The sequence below is a fragment of the Protopterus annectens genome, chromosome 9.part0, assembly GCF_019279795.1.
Source record: "Protopterus annectens isolate FY-2018-M chromosome 9.part0, PAN1.0, whole genome shotgun sequence".
In the NCBI taxonomy this organism is placed as follows: domain Eukaryota; kingdom Metazoa; phylum Chordata; order Ceratodontiformes; family Protopteridae; genus Protopterus; species Protopterus annectens.
Window position 1 is genome coordinate 1,706,730,586 of NC_056743.1, and position 18,129 is coordinate 1,706,748,714.

Sequence of the window (18,129 nt, forward strand, 5' to 3'; positions counted from 1 at the left end):
GTCATATATATGGAGTAATTGAATATCGTCACACTCCACTTTGGTTGCCTTCTATTTAGTTGACTACACAGATGATTGACAAATGTGCGAGTTGGGAAATATGTTTTTCCCTCCAACATTGTGAGATCTATGAGTGTGTGTTTATAATTTGCAGGGGGTTTGAAGAGCACAGGGAGCTTGCCACCCCGCAAAAGTCAATGTTTTGTGCTATTTTTTAAACTTGTGTTTTGCACACACTAAGATAGTTGATCAGTTTGTGTAGTAGTGTGTTGACATTTGTAAAGTATTTGGGTGTTTCAGTGGAATTCAGTACACCCATACACACACACACACACACACACACACACACACACTTACCCACCCATAACTCTGTTTTTCCCATTTTTGCACATGGGGTCAGGGTGTCACATCAACAGTTTGTTTTTGTAAAGTAAACCAAACTGATTGATGTTCTTCATCTCACATTGCTGCAGTCCTTACTTATGGGTAGTCCGCTGTCCTCGGTCGGCCCGAATACCAAAGTATTAGGCTGACGTCGGTCATGGGCGCCTAGATCTGACATCAGAGCGTCAGGGTATAAAGGCGCATGACCGACGTCATATCCTCAGTCTTTTTTGCCGCATGGTCCGATGCAGAAGCAGCGTTGCAAGTGCCGTTCGGCGTTCTGAAATTTTTCGTTTTCGGAGTTTCAGACCGATACCAAGTTGGGCTAAGTACCCCGTTGGGGAATATTTTTGTTTTTTCTTGCCTCAGTTACTTACCGGATGTCAGAAAAAGTGAATAATTGTATTTCTTGTGGGAAACAGATACCGCATAGGGATTACCACTCGCTTTGTATTCCTTGTTTGGGACCGGAGCACGACGTAGTCGGATGTCGGTTTTGTGCTAGGTTTAATAAGCGCACTATAAAACGGAGGTTAGATTGCGCTAGGTTAGTCTTTGGCAAGAGGTGTAATTATAATATGCAGTCGGATGTTCCGACGCCTGCTTCTACTAAGAAGCGCAAAGACAAATCTTTAAAGCCTAGGCAGGATGATTCGTCCGTTACGGGCACCGGATCTTTAGAAGCTACAGCTGCACAGGTGGATCCGGCTGAAGTTTCTGTTGAGTCCCAGGGGGAAACTTTGATTTTACAAGATGTGGCCTCTCAGGAGGCAGGTCACGCCGAAGGGGCCTCTCCGGTTACTATTCTCCCTTCTATGCCTAAGGTGGTTAGGCCTTCTGTTACTGTTTCTAAGGCTCCTTCTAAGGGCAGGTCTGTTTTGCCTTCCTCTGGTGTCAGTTCTGGTTCTTCAGGGTCTGTGCCTAAAAAGCACATGCTTAAAATGGCAGAGGATTTGATTACTTTAATTAGAGGTTCTATGCCCCCTCCTGATAAGAGGCCCAGGATGGAGCCAGAGTTGGAAAGTTTGGAGCAGGCCTCAGATGATTCAGAGTCTTCTGCTGAAGACATTCAAGATTTGCCTCCTTATTCTGATTCTGATGCAGAGGATTCCACTCCTTCTGCTTCTCCTCCAGAGGATTTTTCATTTTCAGAAACTCTGCATTCCATGAGGGAGCATTTTAAGTGGGAAGGACAGGATTACTCTGATTCACGGAAGAGACTTAGGGAGTTCTTGTTTTTACCACAGCATAGACCCTTAGCTATACCTCCAGTTTTGGATGTTGTTTCAGATGTTTTCTCGGAAGCTTCCCTTAATCCAGATTCTGTGCCTCCTGCCCCAGTTAAACCGGACAGGTATTACAGGGTGCCTGAGGCTCATAAATATCTGTATAAGAGTCCTAGGCAGACCCAGAAACTATTAGTCAGGGGCCTAAGGGTGTTAGAGCCTCTGTTGTTAAGAATCTGGTTCCTCTGGATAAGGAAGCTAGAGCTTTGGATAGATGGGGTAAGAAGGTGTATACCTCTTCTACTTTAGCAATGAGAGCTTTTGAACTGCCAGTTTCATATGTTGAAGTATCAGAATTTCCTCCTTTCTCAGCTAAGATCTAAAGTGGATGCTTTGGCAGAGGGCATAGAGTGTAAAGAATTGCAAGATTTAGTGCATGTTTCTGAACAGGTGGGTAAGCACTCTTTGCAATGTGGTTTTGATGCTTTACAGGCTTCTTCTAGGGTGGCTGCCACTGGTTCAGTTATTCGTAGGCACGCCTGGCTTAAGGATCAGAATTTGCCTGAGCATGTTAAGTCTAGAATTCTGGATGCCCCTTTACAGTCTGAAGTTTTGTTTGGTCCTCCTGTGGAGTCAGTCTTAAAGAAAATGGAAGACAAGGCTAAGTCTATGCAGACTGTTAAAGATTTTTGCAGGTACAACCTCCAAAGTTTAGTAGAAATTGGCCTACTAAGGGGTGGACGTACCCTTCTTCTGATTCTCAGTCTAGGGGTAGATCTAGGCGTGGTAGGGGCAGAGCTCAGAGTACCTTCAGGCCGAGACAATGGAGTTCGCCTGCTCAATCTGCTGGTGAGGGCAGGGGCCAGTCCTTTCGTAAACAGGCCCAATGACCTGCATTTTCAGCTGCCAGATTCTTCTTGCCTGGCAGCTCCTTTGGGAGGAAAGTTGGCTCTTTTCAAGCAAAATTGGCATTTAGTCACCCGGGACAAATGGGTATTGGACATTATAAACCGAGGTTACAAGTTCTATTTCCATACCATGCCTCCTTTCAAAGGCATGCCAGACGTCCCTCCTCGGCAAAGGATAGAGGCTCACAAACAAATTTCTTTACTTCTTCAAATAGGAGCTATACAGCCAGTTCCTCTGTCAGAAGTGGGCCTAGGATTTTATTCTCGCCTGTTTCTAGTTCCAAAGAAAGGGAACACGTGGAGACCAATTTTGGATTTATTTATCCTCAACACTTACCTGGACATTCCAAAGTTCAAGATGCTGACTTTACAACAACTTTTACCTCTGTTGGGAAAAGATCACTGGATGGTTACTCTGGATCTCAAAGAGGCTTACCTTCATGTTCCTATCAGGCCCAGTTGCAGAAGGTTCCTGCGTTTTCGGGCTGGAAATTTACATTATCAGTTCTCTGCATTGCCCTTTGGCTTATCTACTGCGCCCAGAGTGTTCACAAAGGTTCTAGCTCCAGTGATAGTCTTTTTCAGACTAAGAGGAATACAGATTTATCCTTATTTGGACGATTGCCTGATTATTGCACAAGAAAAGGACGAACTTCTTCATCATCTACAGTATGTGATGGCAGTGTTAAGATGCCTAGGGTATTCTGTGAACGAAACAAAGTCCAGTCTAGTACCCTCTCAGGACATGTGCTTTCTGGGTGTGAGACTGAATACAGCTTCCCAGATGGCTTTTTTGACCCCGGACAAACAAAGAAGCCTTTCTCTTTATTTCCATCAAATGTCTCTACGGTCCAGGCTGACTGCAAGGACAGTCCTTCAAGCCTTGGGGTTCATGGCATCTTGTATTCTGGTGCTTCCCAATGCCAAATTGCATATGAGGAAGCTTCAATGGTATCTCAAAACTGTATGGACACAGCACTGCCAAGATCTAGACACTGTCATTCAGATAATACCTTGCATTCAGAAGGAGTTTTTGTGGTGGGCTCAGGAATGTCACCTAAACAAGGGACTCTCTGTGACCCGGCCAGAGGCGAGTCAGATTCTAACGACAGATGCCTCGGACAAGGCTTGGGGAGCACACCTCAATGGAAAATGGGTGCAAAACACGTGGCCTGTCAAACTCCAACATTTGCATATCAACTTGAAGGAAATGTTAGCAGTCCAGTTTGCATTGATGGCTTTCAAAGATTTACTTCACCCAGGGCAGGTGTTGATTCAAACAGACAACACTACTGTCATGTGGTACATCAACAAGCAAGGGGGAACCCCCCTCTTTGCAGGCAAGCGATGATTTTGTGGGAAACTGCTCTCACTCTACACCTCAATCTTCAGGCAAGGTTTCTACCAGGAGCACAGAACTCCTTAGCAGATGTGTTGAGCAGACAAATAGTGGATCCTCACGAGTGGAAATTGGATCCTCATGTATTTCAAAAGTTGACAGTGTTATGGGGAACTCCAGACATAGATCTGTTCGCTTCTCCACTAAATTACCAGTTGCCAAAGTTTTGCACAAAAATGTTTCATCACACAGCTTGGAAGGTGGACGCTCTATCATTCAGTTGGAACAATCTGCATGTATATGCCTTTCTACCTCTGCCTCTTCTTCCCAAGGTACTTTTGAAGGCCAGACAAGACAAGCCAACCATGATTTTGATAGCACCGGATTGGCCTCGACAACACTGGTACCCACTACTGAGGAGTTTAGTATGAGAACCTCCATGGCCTCTGCCTTTGATTCCGCACCTTTTGTCACAAGAGGACAATCACTTCCTCAATGTCAAGATTCAGTCTCTGCATCTAACAGCCTGGCATATTCTGTTTTAGACTCTGGAGGGTCTCAGCTTCCACAACAAGTTTTGAATGTTATTTTGGAGGCCAGGAGGCCTAGTACCAGGAAAGTTTACGCTGATAAATGGAGGAGATTTTTTATTTGGAGCAAAGGAAAGGACTTTGATGTCTCCAAACCTGATTTAAGTGTTGCTCTTCTATATCTTACTGAGTTATTGGACAAGGGTTTGTCTTTCTCCTCGATAAAGGTCCATGCTGCAGCCATTTCTGCTCACTATGATTGTGACCCTCCTTTATTCTCTCATCCTTTGTTTAAGCAATTTCTTAGAGGGCAAAGAATATAAGACCCCCACGTAGAGCTCCTACTCCTGCTTGGGATCTCAATTTTGTGTTGGAAAAACTTACTCTACAACCTTTTGAGCCTGCAGCTACTGCCGAGTTAAAGTATTTGTCATGGAAAACTGCTTTTTGTTGGCCATTACCTCTGCAAGAAGGGTTTCTGAATTACAGGCCCTCATGGCAGTGGAGCCTTTCCTGATTTTTCATAAGGATAGGGTATCTTTGCGTACTAATCCTTCCTTTATGCCTAAAGTGGTTTCTAGTGTGGCCTTAAACCAAACTATTCATTTGCCTACTTTTATGCAAACCCCCAAAATAAAGGGGAGAAAATTTTGCATACTTTGGATATTCACAGGCAGTTGCGTTATTATTTGAGCAGAACCAAGGAGTTCGGACAGTCTCAGCAGTTGTTTGTTTCTTTTGCTTTGGGTTCACAGGGTAAACCTGTTTCAAAACAAACTATTTCTAAATGGATTGGGTTTTGTATTTCTTTCTGTTATTCCCATCATGGTAAGGAGATTCCTGCTGGAATCAGGCCTCATTCCACTAGGGCTACTGCTACTTCTACGGCCTTTCTAAGGGGGGTAGCTACAAAGGACATTTTGGAGGCAGCTACTTGGAGTTCAGTGCATACTTTTTCTAAACATTACCACCTTCCTCTTTATTCTAAGTCTAGGGCTGGATTTGCCACTGCAATTTTACAGGGCATTTTAGCAGCCCCTAATGCTTTATGATTTCTACCACCCTCCCTTTCCCGTTGCTTTGGGATTCTACCCATAAGTAAGGACTGCAGCAATGTGAGATGAAGAACATAGTACAGTTTTGTACCTACCATAAATGTAGATGTTCGAAGATCCACATTGCTGCAGTCCAATTTACCCTCCCTCCTTCCCCACTGTAGTTTGACATGGTGCTATGCTTTAGGTGATGGTTGTTGTTGGGCATGTTTTTGGGAGGTATTCTGTTTTTGGCTGTGGCCTTTCTGGTTTGGCCTTCTGACATCTGGGGCAAGAAAAGACTGAGGATATGACGTCGGTCATGAGCCTTTATACCCTGACGCTCTGATGTCAGATCTAGGCGCCCATGACCGACGTCAGCCTAATACTTTGGTATTCGGGCCGACCGAGGACAGCGGACTACCCATAAGTAAGGACTGCAGCAATGTGGATCTTCGAACATCTACATTTATGGTAGGTACAAAACTGTACTTTTTCTGGCCACTCCTGTAGCATAACGGGATAAAGCCCTGAAACACCCTGATGACATGAATTTGGTTAGCAGCTCAAGAGGCAGAGGAAAATGGGCATGCCTTCCTGGCAGGGGTGGGAACATGGGCATCGCCTTTGACTGTCCCAAATGGAGGCTGGGATGTTTTTGGGAGGAAGTATGATCTAAACAGGAGGGAGGGGTGAAAATGACTGAGCTGGCACAGAGGTGGGTGATACGCTGCAGTGTCTTGATTACATGATCACTCTCTGATGTAGCCTTGTCATCTCGAGGGACGGGGAATGGTTAGGTCATACAAGAAAAAAAAAACAGAAATAAGTAAAAAAACGGCTGAACCCCCGGGACACCCTTAGGATCCATGACTGGCCTCAGAATACCAAAGTAAGTCCAGGGGGTAAAGAGGTCAGCTGTAGACCCAGTATGGATGTGGAGCACTGGGTTGTTGGCCCAGTAACATGACAGAAAAGAGACAAAAAATAAAAACTGTTTTCTCCTGTGTAATATTGTGGTTAAGTAGACGCAGTGATTGACAGAAATGGCTTGGTTGAATACCATGTATGCATTGTAAATTGTCTAGAAAATTTTTCACTGAAGTTAAGAAAGGCCCCCAGAGCTTTGTTTTTGAAGCCCTGGATTTGATTCTTCATTTAAGGTTGTCTGCACCCCACAAAAAATTAATATTGCACAGGCCTTTGATTATTTAGTCCTTTTTTTCTTGACAACCTCTGAGCCAGATAACCTTTCATAAAGTGTCTTTCGTTAACCTTTTTTTTTTGAGTGCCACAAAGCTTCATATCCCTTCTTTCATCGTTAGAGTAGTAGACTTTATGCACTTATCTGTATTCTCTAGTTAATGTCGGAACATTCAGAATACGTGGTCTAGCGTTTCTTGCTTCTGTCTTTTGCATGGTCGAGTAAGGCATGTGTCTTTTTACTTAGCCCTGTGGAAACAGCACCATTTGACAGCATATTCCATCATGTCTGCGATGTTTCTTTATTCCATTAATTTTACAGCACTGTTTGCTTCTGGTGTTAGTTGTAGAGGGATTCTGGAATTTGATAGTGGGCTGCGAGTTACTGTGTACTGGAGTGGGTTTGAGTAGTGCAGCTTCTACAAACATAGTATGCAACTCTAAGTGAGCATTATAACCCGAGCAAAGCTCATGAGGCTCTCATGTAAACTAATTCACAGTAGTCATAGAAAGCTGCTAAGTCTTTTGACCATTACCTCCTGCCACTTTCCACCCTTGACTGTGCCTCACCTCTCAAGAAGGATTAAGCCAATCAAGCCTAGAGTGAATTTATGTATACCCATCCAACTGTCTAGGTCCCATTTGAGGGAAGATAGTTTATCACGGCTTACTATCATAAGGTCGAACTGAACCCCATCGAATGATGGGATCATCGACCCACGTCCGCGAAAGCGACAATGTCGAATTCTGACATTGTCGAAATATGACTCAACTTCGACCTCGGAACGGGCTTTAACGTGGGTCGAGATGGGGGCGAGATTCTTACTTCGGTAATGTCGGGTTCTACATTGTCGCCGTTCGGCCTCAGGACTACAACTGAAGTGGGTTTGACCAAACCCAGTTCAGCCTTACAGTAGAAAACCATTTATCACACTGCTTTATTTGCAGGAGAAGTCTGTTAAATAGGTGAGGGAGACTTTCAGTCATGAGTCTGTCTGTTCACTTTAGTTTATTGACCTGCTGAAGCATGTTTAGATCCCTTGTTCTAGTATTTGTGGGACTGTTTGAGTTATGAATGTTAATGAGATCCAGGACTACTGGGTCCCTGATTGGAAGGCAGGTCTTCTCTGTGGAGGCTAGAAGAAATAGAAAAGAGGGGCAGTGCTGCTTAGTCTTTTTGGTAGCTTATGGATTTTAAGCCATTGCTTCAATTTATTAGGAACCTCTGAGGTATTTCTAGCAGTCTGAATTGTATAGTGAGGTACATCCCAAAGGGAGGAGGCATTATATTTTGTAATTGACCTGATCACAAGGAGACAGTAAAGATCTGGATGATTTTCTCTCGCCAGTCGTCTGTACCAAGTCGAAAGATTTCCTGACAACCATTGCTTCATGGTGATCAAAGGAGAGAGAAGTTACCAACATAGGCTTCCATGTTTATATTTTAATTTTTGCATGTTTATATTTTCATTTTAAATCTGTTTATTGTCAGTGCTGTATGCTGGGGGTGGTTTGCAAACGTGAAAGTGTTGCATTTGTTAGCATTTAATTTAAGCCCATTTCAATACAACAGGCCTTTATAGTCAAGGTTTCTGCTGTAGGTTCTCTGTGTCAGAGAGGAATTTGACTCCCAGTTTGCAGTCATCTGCAAATTGGGTTAGCTGTAGGTCTTGGGTTTTAGTGTGTAAGTCACAGAAGTAAATACCGAATAAAAGCAGTCTCAGCACTGTGCATTGGTGGACAGTACTTGTCACCTTCATGTTCTGTGATGCTCCCCCTTACCACCTACACTATGAGAGGGTTTTTTTTTTTAAGCTAGTTTGCTGTCCATTTTTCCACACTGGGTCTGTTTGTAATGCATTTAGTTTAATTATGATGGCATGGGAGATTGTCTCAAATACCTAGGCCAAATCAAGGGTAAATCTGTGAACACTATCAACAGCTTGTGTTACCTTTTCAAAGACATTTACTAGGTTCATTAGACAGGATTTGCTTTTTAGAAAACACAATTTCTGTGGATCAAGCCTGATGAGATTTTAATGTGTTACAAGTCTGTTATAATTTGTTCCATGGCCTTACAAATGAAACCTTTCAGACCGATGGGCCTGTAGTTTCTGGGGTCAGTAGTGGGGCACCTTAATCAAGACCTTTATGGAGTGGTATCACCAGTGTTGCATGCCATTTCTTTGATACTGAGCCATGCCTTTGGTTACTGACACATTCTGATCAGACATAATCTCTGTGTTTGTTTATTTATTTATTTATTTTCATTTGGTCCCAGGATCTCCCAACAGGCCTCAAGATCTGGCACCTGTATTATCAGCATTGTAATGCTGTTTGTACAGGAGGTTGGAGCGAGATCTTAGCCCTCAGTATCCTCCCTTCTCCTGTTAGTCCCTGGATTACATCTGGTTTGGGGTGTGTCACTCGTCCCTGTTTAGTATAGATGACAAGCAGGCGGGTATTTCGTTTAGATGTTTTAATACATAGAAACACATTAAGATGGATAGCAGCATCGTAAAATATAAATGAACTGGTTAACAGACAGACCTTGCATTTTTCTCATAAACTTTGCAAAGTGTTCTTAAAAGGGACCTTGTTAAAACCTCTCTATAAGAACCTATTTGTACCCTGGGATCTCAACTTAGTATTACAGACGGTAATAGATTCCTCCTTTGAGCCTGCTGTCAACTGCAATCTGAAATTCTTATTTTAGAAAATTATTTTTCTGGTGGCAATTTCTTTTGACAGAAAAATTTCAGAAATTCAAACCCCAGTCTTGCAAACCGCCATATCTGATATTTCACAAAGACTGAGTTTCCTTGAGAATGAACCCTTCTTTTCTGCCAAAGGTGGTGTCAGAAACAGATAGCAATCAGACAGTTAATTTGCCAGTATTCTTTCCCAGTTTCTCAAGCAAAGGTGAATATTCCTTGCATTTGTTGGATGTTCAGAGAAAATTATGTTTCTGTCTTCATAGAACGAAAGACATTAGAAAATCTGACTGTTTCCTTTTCAAATACCAGAATGGGTAAGCCTGTATCCAAGGTTACCTTAGCCAGATGGCTGAAAGATTGTATATCCTTCATATACAACAAGAGGAAATTTGAATTGTCTGGCCCTGTCAGGGCACACTCTACTAGAGCCATAGCTACATCAACAGCTTTTCATTCTAAGGCTTCAATGGACGATATTTGTGCAGCTGCGATATGGGCTTCCCCACATACCTTTATTACTCATTACAAATTGGATTTCATCTCTAGGGGAAGAGTGTCTTTTGGTTCTGAGGTGCTCAGGAATATCCTTCTGTGAGTCCTCCCAAGATCTAAGGTACTCTGTCTCATATATCAAGGAATAAATGAAGACTGATGACATCAGGTAAAGACGTTATATACTTAGCATGACATTCCATCTGTGTTGTCAATCTTCATTTATCCTTAACTCTCCACCCTCCGTCCCCCTTCCATTCAGGTTCATAGGTTGGTACTAGGCTGTCAGCCCTAGGGCCTATACAAGCCCTAGCCATAACAATTCCCTGGCTGTTTCTTCCCACAATATTTACTTCCCTGCGATCAGACCTCCTGGTGGAATGAATTCTGGTCCTAGTTATATATTTTTTAATGACACCAGATATGGTCTCCATAAATCTGTTATTAGTATTATTTTCTGTTCTGTATATCTTCAAACTCAATCTGAGGTAAATTGGAGAGGAGCATGCTGGGTAAAACTTAAACTCTAGAGTTTTTGGTTCTCACAGGCTTTAGTAATGGCCGAGTCTGTTCTGATGCTCAGAACTAGACCCGTATGTCAAGGATCATTGAAGATTGACAACACAGATAGAGTGTTATGGTAAGTACAGAACATCTTTTTATCTCTGAATAATTAGCCAAGTCAGAAGTCTTAGAAAGGTCTATAAGCTGTAGTGTGTATTGAGTTATCATAAACCCTGTAGACCTTTTTCCAGAAATGTCACAGCTTTGGTCAGTGAATGTTCTTTCCGGATACTGTTCATAAGATCCTATCTTCTTAATACTCCCATTAGTTATTTAAGCAATACATTTTCAAATATTGTGGATGTAAGAGTCAGGAGCATTCAAATGATAGTTTTTCAGTTGCTGTTTGTGACACTCATTAAAGAGTGTAATTAATGTAGTCATTTACTGAGCAGTGGAAATGCATCATGTAGTATCAAAGAACTGAAACATAAATGAGAGACCAAATTAAAAAAAAAAAAAAAAGCAAAACAACTTAAACCTTATTTCATATAATTGCAAGTCAGTACCTTCTGACGTTATCTAAGGAGACAAGTGACTGTAGAAGTTTCATAAACCTTTTTTTGTGTGTATATGTTTACTTTCTTATTTATTTATGCATGCTGTGTTGGCAGAGGTAGTCCCAGTAGACCAGTGGTATCTTTTCAGCAGAGGTCCAAGGTAGTAATCATGCTAACTATGGGAAATTTCATAACGTCTTAAGTCCACATGAGTTATTGCCATCTTAGGCAGATGGTTCATAGGTTCGTAGGTGTTTACTAGGCTAATGACCACAAGGGGCTTTTAAAGCCTAGCCATGCATCCCAAATCTGTCAAGTTCTGATATCATTGATAAGTGTAAGCATGGGCCTAGGCGATGAACCATTTACAGGTTACCTGTGTCCATTAGAGACATAGGTGCCAAACCAGGGATGAATTTCCGATTTCCCATCCAGTTGTCCAAGTTGCATTTGAATTGGGTTAGGGAGGAACTCTGCTTCCAGTGGATGGGGAGTCTGTTCCATAGACATGGTAGTCCCTGGAAAACATGCCTATCTCTCCAGCAGGTCCAATTTATATCACAGGTAAGGTAACTCATTAATACTAACAGTACCGGTCAGGTTGTGGTGGTATTCATGTTTGTAGCACTAACTGTGTGGGTTGCTTTGTACCATTCAAGCCAGTAGCATTTGAAAGGCAGACCACACACGGCACTTGTGTCTTGCACTAGCTTATTTGCAGTGCTGGATTTGTGATATTCAGTGATGTGACTAAGCACACTAACTATGAGAAATGACTGTCTAAATAAGAAGTGCAAAAAAGTTGCTTGTCTTGTTCAGCTGAAAAGATTTTGTTACATTTAATTATCTTTGTCACTGTCTGTTGTAAACATCTGCAGTCCAACTTGCAAGCAGTCAATTACCTACCCACCAGTAGGTGTTAATAAGACAAAAGAAAAAAATGAAAGTTCTTGCAGTAAGAATCCTTCAGTAATGTTATCTTTATCTGTAAAAGTAGGTATGGACTTCTGTTAAAATTGTCAGGATTTCCACAGCATCTCCTTAATGATTTTCTCTGTTTTATGCAACCTACTAGTAAGGCCGATCATATTAAAGTTGTCCATATATGACACGTTAATTTGATTTCTTGCTGTATTGTAAGACTCCTGTATGGATTGGGTAGTGACAAAGAGACTTCTTAAATTCACCACATCTAGTATTCTATAAATTATGAAGGGCAATTTTATAATGCCAATTTTTCAGTGATGTATGTGGATGTAGTTTGTTCAACCATGGGTGGTGTTGGACTTGACAGTCTTGGTGAGGCATAGCACAATACTCTGTAACAGTTTTGTGAGTCATTAATGTAGATGGGCTTGACTGACATAGAGGCCCTTGAATTTTTTAATGCATGTGGAATTTTCAAGAGGTAGTGTCACCAAGTAAATAACTGAGACATCTTTATCATAGTGTGCAAGATGTGGCATTTCCACAGCCCATTTACAATGAATCATCCTTGTTTTTATATTTGTTGATTGGGAATTGCTACTCTGTGAATAGTTTAACCCTTGCTGCATTTTAGGTTTTATGAATTCTGTTGGGTAGACATAAAACTTCCTTTACTAATAGTTGTAGTTTTACAGAGGATGCCACCTCTCTGGAACAGACTTCTCATCTACATAAAACAAAGCTCATTCCTGTCCTCCTTCAAACACAGCTTAGATCAACAGCTAGGAATAAGGAGATTTATCCCAAGACTGATCCTGTGCTGCTAATGGGTAGAAGCAGTGCCTTAATGGCCAGTCCTGCAACAGTGTCCCCTTTCAGCACTCAGTGGTATGACTCCAGGAGCATTCATTCACAGATGGTAAGTATAGGAATAAAAGTCATGGTAAGGATATTTTGAACATCTAATAGGATAACACAGCTAGGCTTAAAATTGCCCTTTAGGGCAGTTAGCATAGTATTCACCTATGAACATGTAGTAGTCCATAAGGTTCATAGTTGTGTACTAGGCTAATAACTACAGGGGTCTTTTTAAGTGTAATCATACATCACAAATCTTTGGCAAGTTCTGGTACCCTTGATAAGTGTAAGAAGGGGCTTGGGCAATAAAATATTTGCAAGCAGGGGCTTGGGAGATGAATCATTTATATATAGACTGTGTCCATTAGTGACATATGTGCCAAACCAGGGAGGAATTTTCTATTCCCCATTCAGTTGTTCAGGTTACAATTGAATTGTGTTAGGGTGGAACTCTGCTTCACATGGATGGAGAGCCTGTTCCAGAGAAGGGGTAGTCTCTGGGATACATACCTCTCTCTCTAGCAGGGTAATAGTTATATTACAGGCAAGATTTAAGTATTTAGACCAGGGAATTCTAGTGCTTTTTGTTTTGACAGTATGTAGGAGGTCCATCAGGGTGGGGTCTGACAATGGCAATGACAGTGTCATGCATAGATCTTCCCTCAACAGCCTGTAGGAGACACTATACAGGTATAGGGCTTTGAGGTGGTCTTCATAAGACATGTTACTTACACCCTGTATTCTTTTAGTAAGGAACCTCTGTGGACATTCCAGTTGTTGGATGTGCCTGGTTAGGTACATACCAAAGGGGGCATACGTTCATAGGCAAGCACTATGCTAGCTGCCCTTGTAGGCCTTTTTTAAGCCTAGCCAATTTTTCTACAAAGGTGAGAATCAAACCCTGTATCTTGTGTGTCTGAGATAAACACCTTGCCATTCTCCAACCCCTGCCATAGATACTAGGCTGACTGACCTTGTGTACCATTTTAAGCCATGCCATTTCCCCTTAATGGGAATCAAACCCTGTGCCTCTTGTCTGCGAGGTAAATACCTTAACCATTTTGCCAACTCCCAACAAAATATTTTTCCTCTTGGCGTAGCAGAAGATGATTTTGATCCATTGACTTCTGGGTTATAGGCCCAATACCATTCCACTGCACCACTCTTCTCTTGCAAAGAATGGGAGTGGGAGAGCACCATAGCTCCCAGTACTAGGCTAGGTGCCTTTGTGGGGCACTTTAAGCCTAGCCAGTTTCCCGTAAAGCTGGGAATCAAACTCTGTACTCAATGATAGGTCTAAGGAATGCTGAATATAGTGAAACAATGACCTCCTTACACCTAGCTGTCATACCTTCATTTGTAAGTTGTACAGCATAGAATGCTTTCCTCACTACTGTACACGCATGATGGTCAAAGGCTAGATTACTGTCTGGATGTGTCCCCAAGTCCCTGACTGCTGAGGTTGAATCTGTGGGGGGGTGTCAATGTAATAGTTTCCAGGGGTGGATGGCTTCCCAAAGGGATACTATTATGTATTTCTTGACATTTGTGTGTCAGCCCTTCCTGGAGAACATTAGTGTCAGTTGGAAATACTATGACTGCTGCTAATTTACAATCACCTTCAGATTTAGTCAACCAGAGGCCCTTGACATTGGTCTTGACTTCAGAGAAGAAAACAACAAAAAGGGAGGTTCCAAGACTAATCCCTGATGGACTCCACTTGTGACTGGCCTCTTTGTAGAGGTGGACTTCCCAATTCTAACTTCCTAGGTCCTGTGAGGCAGCTGGCTTTCTACTGGGTAACATAAGGGTTTATACCTAACCTCCTAAGTTTGTCAACAAGGCCTTAGTGGGGTACTGTGTCATGTGCCTTGGCAAGGTCAAGGTAGACAGTGTGAACCGATTTACCCTCCTCTTTTGTTTTGGTGACCTTCTCAAAGAAGTTCACCAGATTGTGCAGACACGACCTGCCATTGACGAAACCAGATTTGGTTGGGTCCAGTGTTTGGAGGATGTTCTTTGTGTTTCACTGTTGCAGTCATCACCTGTGGGTTATCCCTGCTGTGGTAGCCCTCGGCCAGCCTGAATACCAAAATCATTGTTTTTCTGCGTTGGCTGCTGTCGCTTCCTGTCTGATGTCAGGTCGTCAGTGCTATAAAGGAAGGCAGCCAACACAATTACATCAGTATTTCTTGCCGTGGAGCCCATAGCAGAAGCAGTTCGCAGGTGTGCCGGTCGGTCGCTACCAGAGTTTGAATTACAGCTGAAAATGTCTAAAGCTTAAGTACCCCGTTGGGGATCCTTTTTTCTTCCACTAACCGATGTCCGAAAAAGTTAAGAGTTGCCTCGCTTGTGGAAAGCAAATACCACACCGAGACTTCCATTTGTACTGCATCACTTGTTTAGGCCCAGATCACGATGTCCCCTGTTGCCGATTCTGTGCCCTCTTTAACACGAGAATCATTCTTTTTAGAGCTCTTATTGTAGCCAGTTATTTTCATCTTCCTTCTCTGCATTCCGAAATGGCGTCCATCAGCCAACGATCCATAGACATTCCGAAAAAAAAACATAAGGATAAAGATAGAGACAGACCACACAGGGCTAAGCCTTCCGAGAACTGTACCGCTAAGCAGGTCGTCAGTTCTCCAGAATTCAGTGAGGTGCCTTTGCAGCCCCTGATGCCCGATAAGATACCTTCGCAGGCCTCTACTGAGACCCTTTCGGAGTCTGGTATGCCGCAGAAGTCTTCATCTTCCGAGCCTTTGGTTATCTGTGCCTTGGTTGTGTCCGGAGCCGCGACGCAGGCCCTGGCTTCCGAGGAGGTTTTTCGCACTACTGAAACTAGATAAAAAACAATGTCTTCTCTTCCGACTACCGTTTCTCTCAGATCGAGGAATACTCTTAGTCCTAGAAGCAAGGCCACTCCTAGGATAACTACCTCTAGTCACGATTTTACTCCTGCCCCACCACCCCAAGCTCAAATGCTTAAAATGGTGGAGGATCTTATCACCCTTATCAGGGGTAGTAGGGCCACAACTTCTAAAAGGAAAAAAGACCTTTCTCCTGAAATACTGACAGAACAGAATTCTGAGGAGTCTGATTATTCAGATTTTGAAGAGGAACAACAACCTCTGACTGCTTATGAGGATTCAGCTTATGAGGATTCAAATGCAGAGAAATCCATTCCTTCTGCCTCCCCACCAGAAGATATTTTCTTTGGGGAAACCCTTCACAGCCTCAGGGAACATTTCCACTGGGAATCCCAGGACTTCCCTCAGTTTAAGAAAAGATTAAGAGAGTATATTGACCTGCCCCAGCACAGACCCTTGGCCATCCTTCCAATCCTAGAGGTGGCTGATGATGTCTTCCATGAGTCCAGCTTAGCTCCTGACGCCCTCCCACCTGCTCCCAGAAAACCCGACAGGTATTACAGAGTACCAGATTCTCACAAATACCTGTACAGAAATCCTGCTGCAGACCCGGAGGTCATTACACAGGGACCAAAAGGAGCTAAGGCTAGTTCTGCAAAGAATCCTCTTCCTTCTGACAAGGACTCCAGAGCTCTGGACAGATGGAGTAAAAAAGTATACACCTCTGCAACCTTCGCTATCAAAGCACTCAACTGTCTTCCACATGTTAAGATATCAACAACACACTTTGGAACTATTAAAACAAAACATTTCAACCTTTCCTGACTGCCAATTCTAAAGAGTTAGCAGATTTATTGCATTCTACTTGTCAGATGGCTAAACAGTCATTACACTGTGGACAAGAAGCCCTAGAAACCTCAAGCAGGGCAGCAGTGTCGGGCTCTCTCATTAGGAGGGCATGCATGGTTGAAGGAACAACCTCTGATCATGTCCGATCTAAATTTCGTCTTGCACCCTTGGATAAGGACTGCTTGTTTGGAGTAAAAGCAGAAGAGGTGCTTAAAAAGATGGAAGACAAAGCAAAATCTATGCAGGTTCAGCAGGAATTTCCCCTCAAAATACTGGTCCTTTCCTGCACCTAGCAAACAGGGGCAAGGTAAGCCCCGCATGGACAGTAGGGAACCAAACAGTGGACCACTTCCACTCCAAAGACAGGGCATTCTAAACCACCCCTCTATGGCAAAAACTCTCAGTGACTCCTTCTCCTCCCTCTGCCCTCTTTTCTGTCACCAAAATCTAGGAGGAAGACTCTCCCTCTGCAAAGAAAATTTGCTTTCTGTAACCAAGGACCAGTGGGTCTTAAAGATCATTTTTCAGGGATACAAATTCTCCTTCAACAAACTCCCAGTTCTCTAAGAGGGTACCCAGACTTACCTCTAAATCAGTGGGGAGAGGCATTGAAACAAGTCCACACTCTCATATCCCAAGGGGCAGTAGAACCTATCCCCTCAGATCCTGGTGGTCTCCAAATTCAAAATGCTAACTTTGCAGCAGCTGCTGCCTATGCTGACAAAAATGCCTGGTTAGTTACCCTAGATCTAGAAGATGCTTACCTCCACATCCCCATAAGGGAATCCTGCAGGAAATTCCTTTGCTTCAGAGCAGGCTTACAACACTTTGAGTTCTCTGCGTTACCCTTTGGCTTATCTACTGCTCCCAGGGTAGTCACTAAATGCTTAGCCCCTGCAGACAGAAAAATATACAAATTTACCCTTATCTGGATGACTGCCTCATTCAGGCAGATTGCATAGAAAAGTCAAGGACCTCCTCTTTGTCAAAACCCTTCTGACCTCCTTAGGGTACACCATCAACGATAAGAAATCAAAGCAAACACCCTCCAGAAGGATCATTTTCTTGGGATCACTGCTGGACACAGCATCCCGAATGGCCTTCCTATCCCCAGAAAAGCAGAGCTTCCTGCCTTTATATTTTACTCAGCTGGCTTCCAGAAGTCACCTCACAGTGAGGAAGTTCCTGCAAGCCTTGGGGTACATGGCATCTTGCATCCTTCTAATTCCTCTTGCCAGGCTTCACATGAGAAAACATCAATGGTACCTAAAGAACCTTTGGTGTCAGCACTCACAACCTCTAGAGACCTCTCTCTCTCTGATCCCCTGTATAAGGGCCAAGTTTCTCTGGTGGGCAGGGGCCTGTGCCAAGAACAAGGGTCTTTCTCTCACCCTCCACCCAATCGGGCAGACCTTTACCACTGAAGCCTCAGACATAGCTTGGGGCATTCACCTATAAGGCAGGTGCACCCAAGGTGTTTGGGATGCCCAGCACCTTCCCTTACACATCAACCAGAAGGAAATGATGGTAGTACAAAAGGCTCTGACATCCTTCAAACCCTATCTCAAGCCAGGGGTTCTCCTTATCAAAACAGACACACCACAGGAATGTGGTACATCAACAAACAGGGAGGGACCCAATCTTACCCTCTGTGTAGGCTAGCCATGAACCTCTGGCTGACAACCTCTTCCATGGGACTACAACTGCTAGCCCAATACCTACCAGGGA

The 18,129-nt window shown here is 43.2% G+C and overlaps 1 protein-coding gene across 2 annotated transcripts in view; it reads left to right on the plus strand.

The window, feature by feature from the left end:
* The window catches only part of TYK2 (tyrosine kinase 2), a 2,798,586-nt gene that overhangs the window by 1,736,670 nt on the left and 1,043,787 nt on the right, over positions 1–18,129 (plus strand). The window lies entirely within an intron of this gene.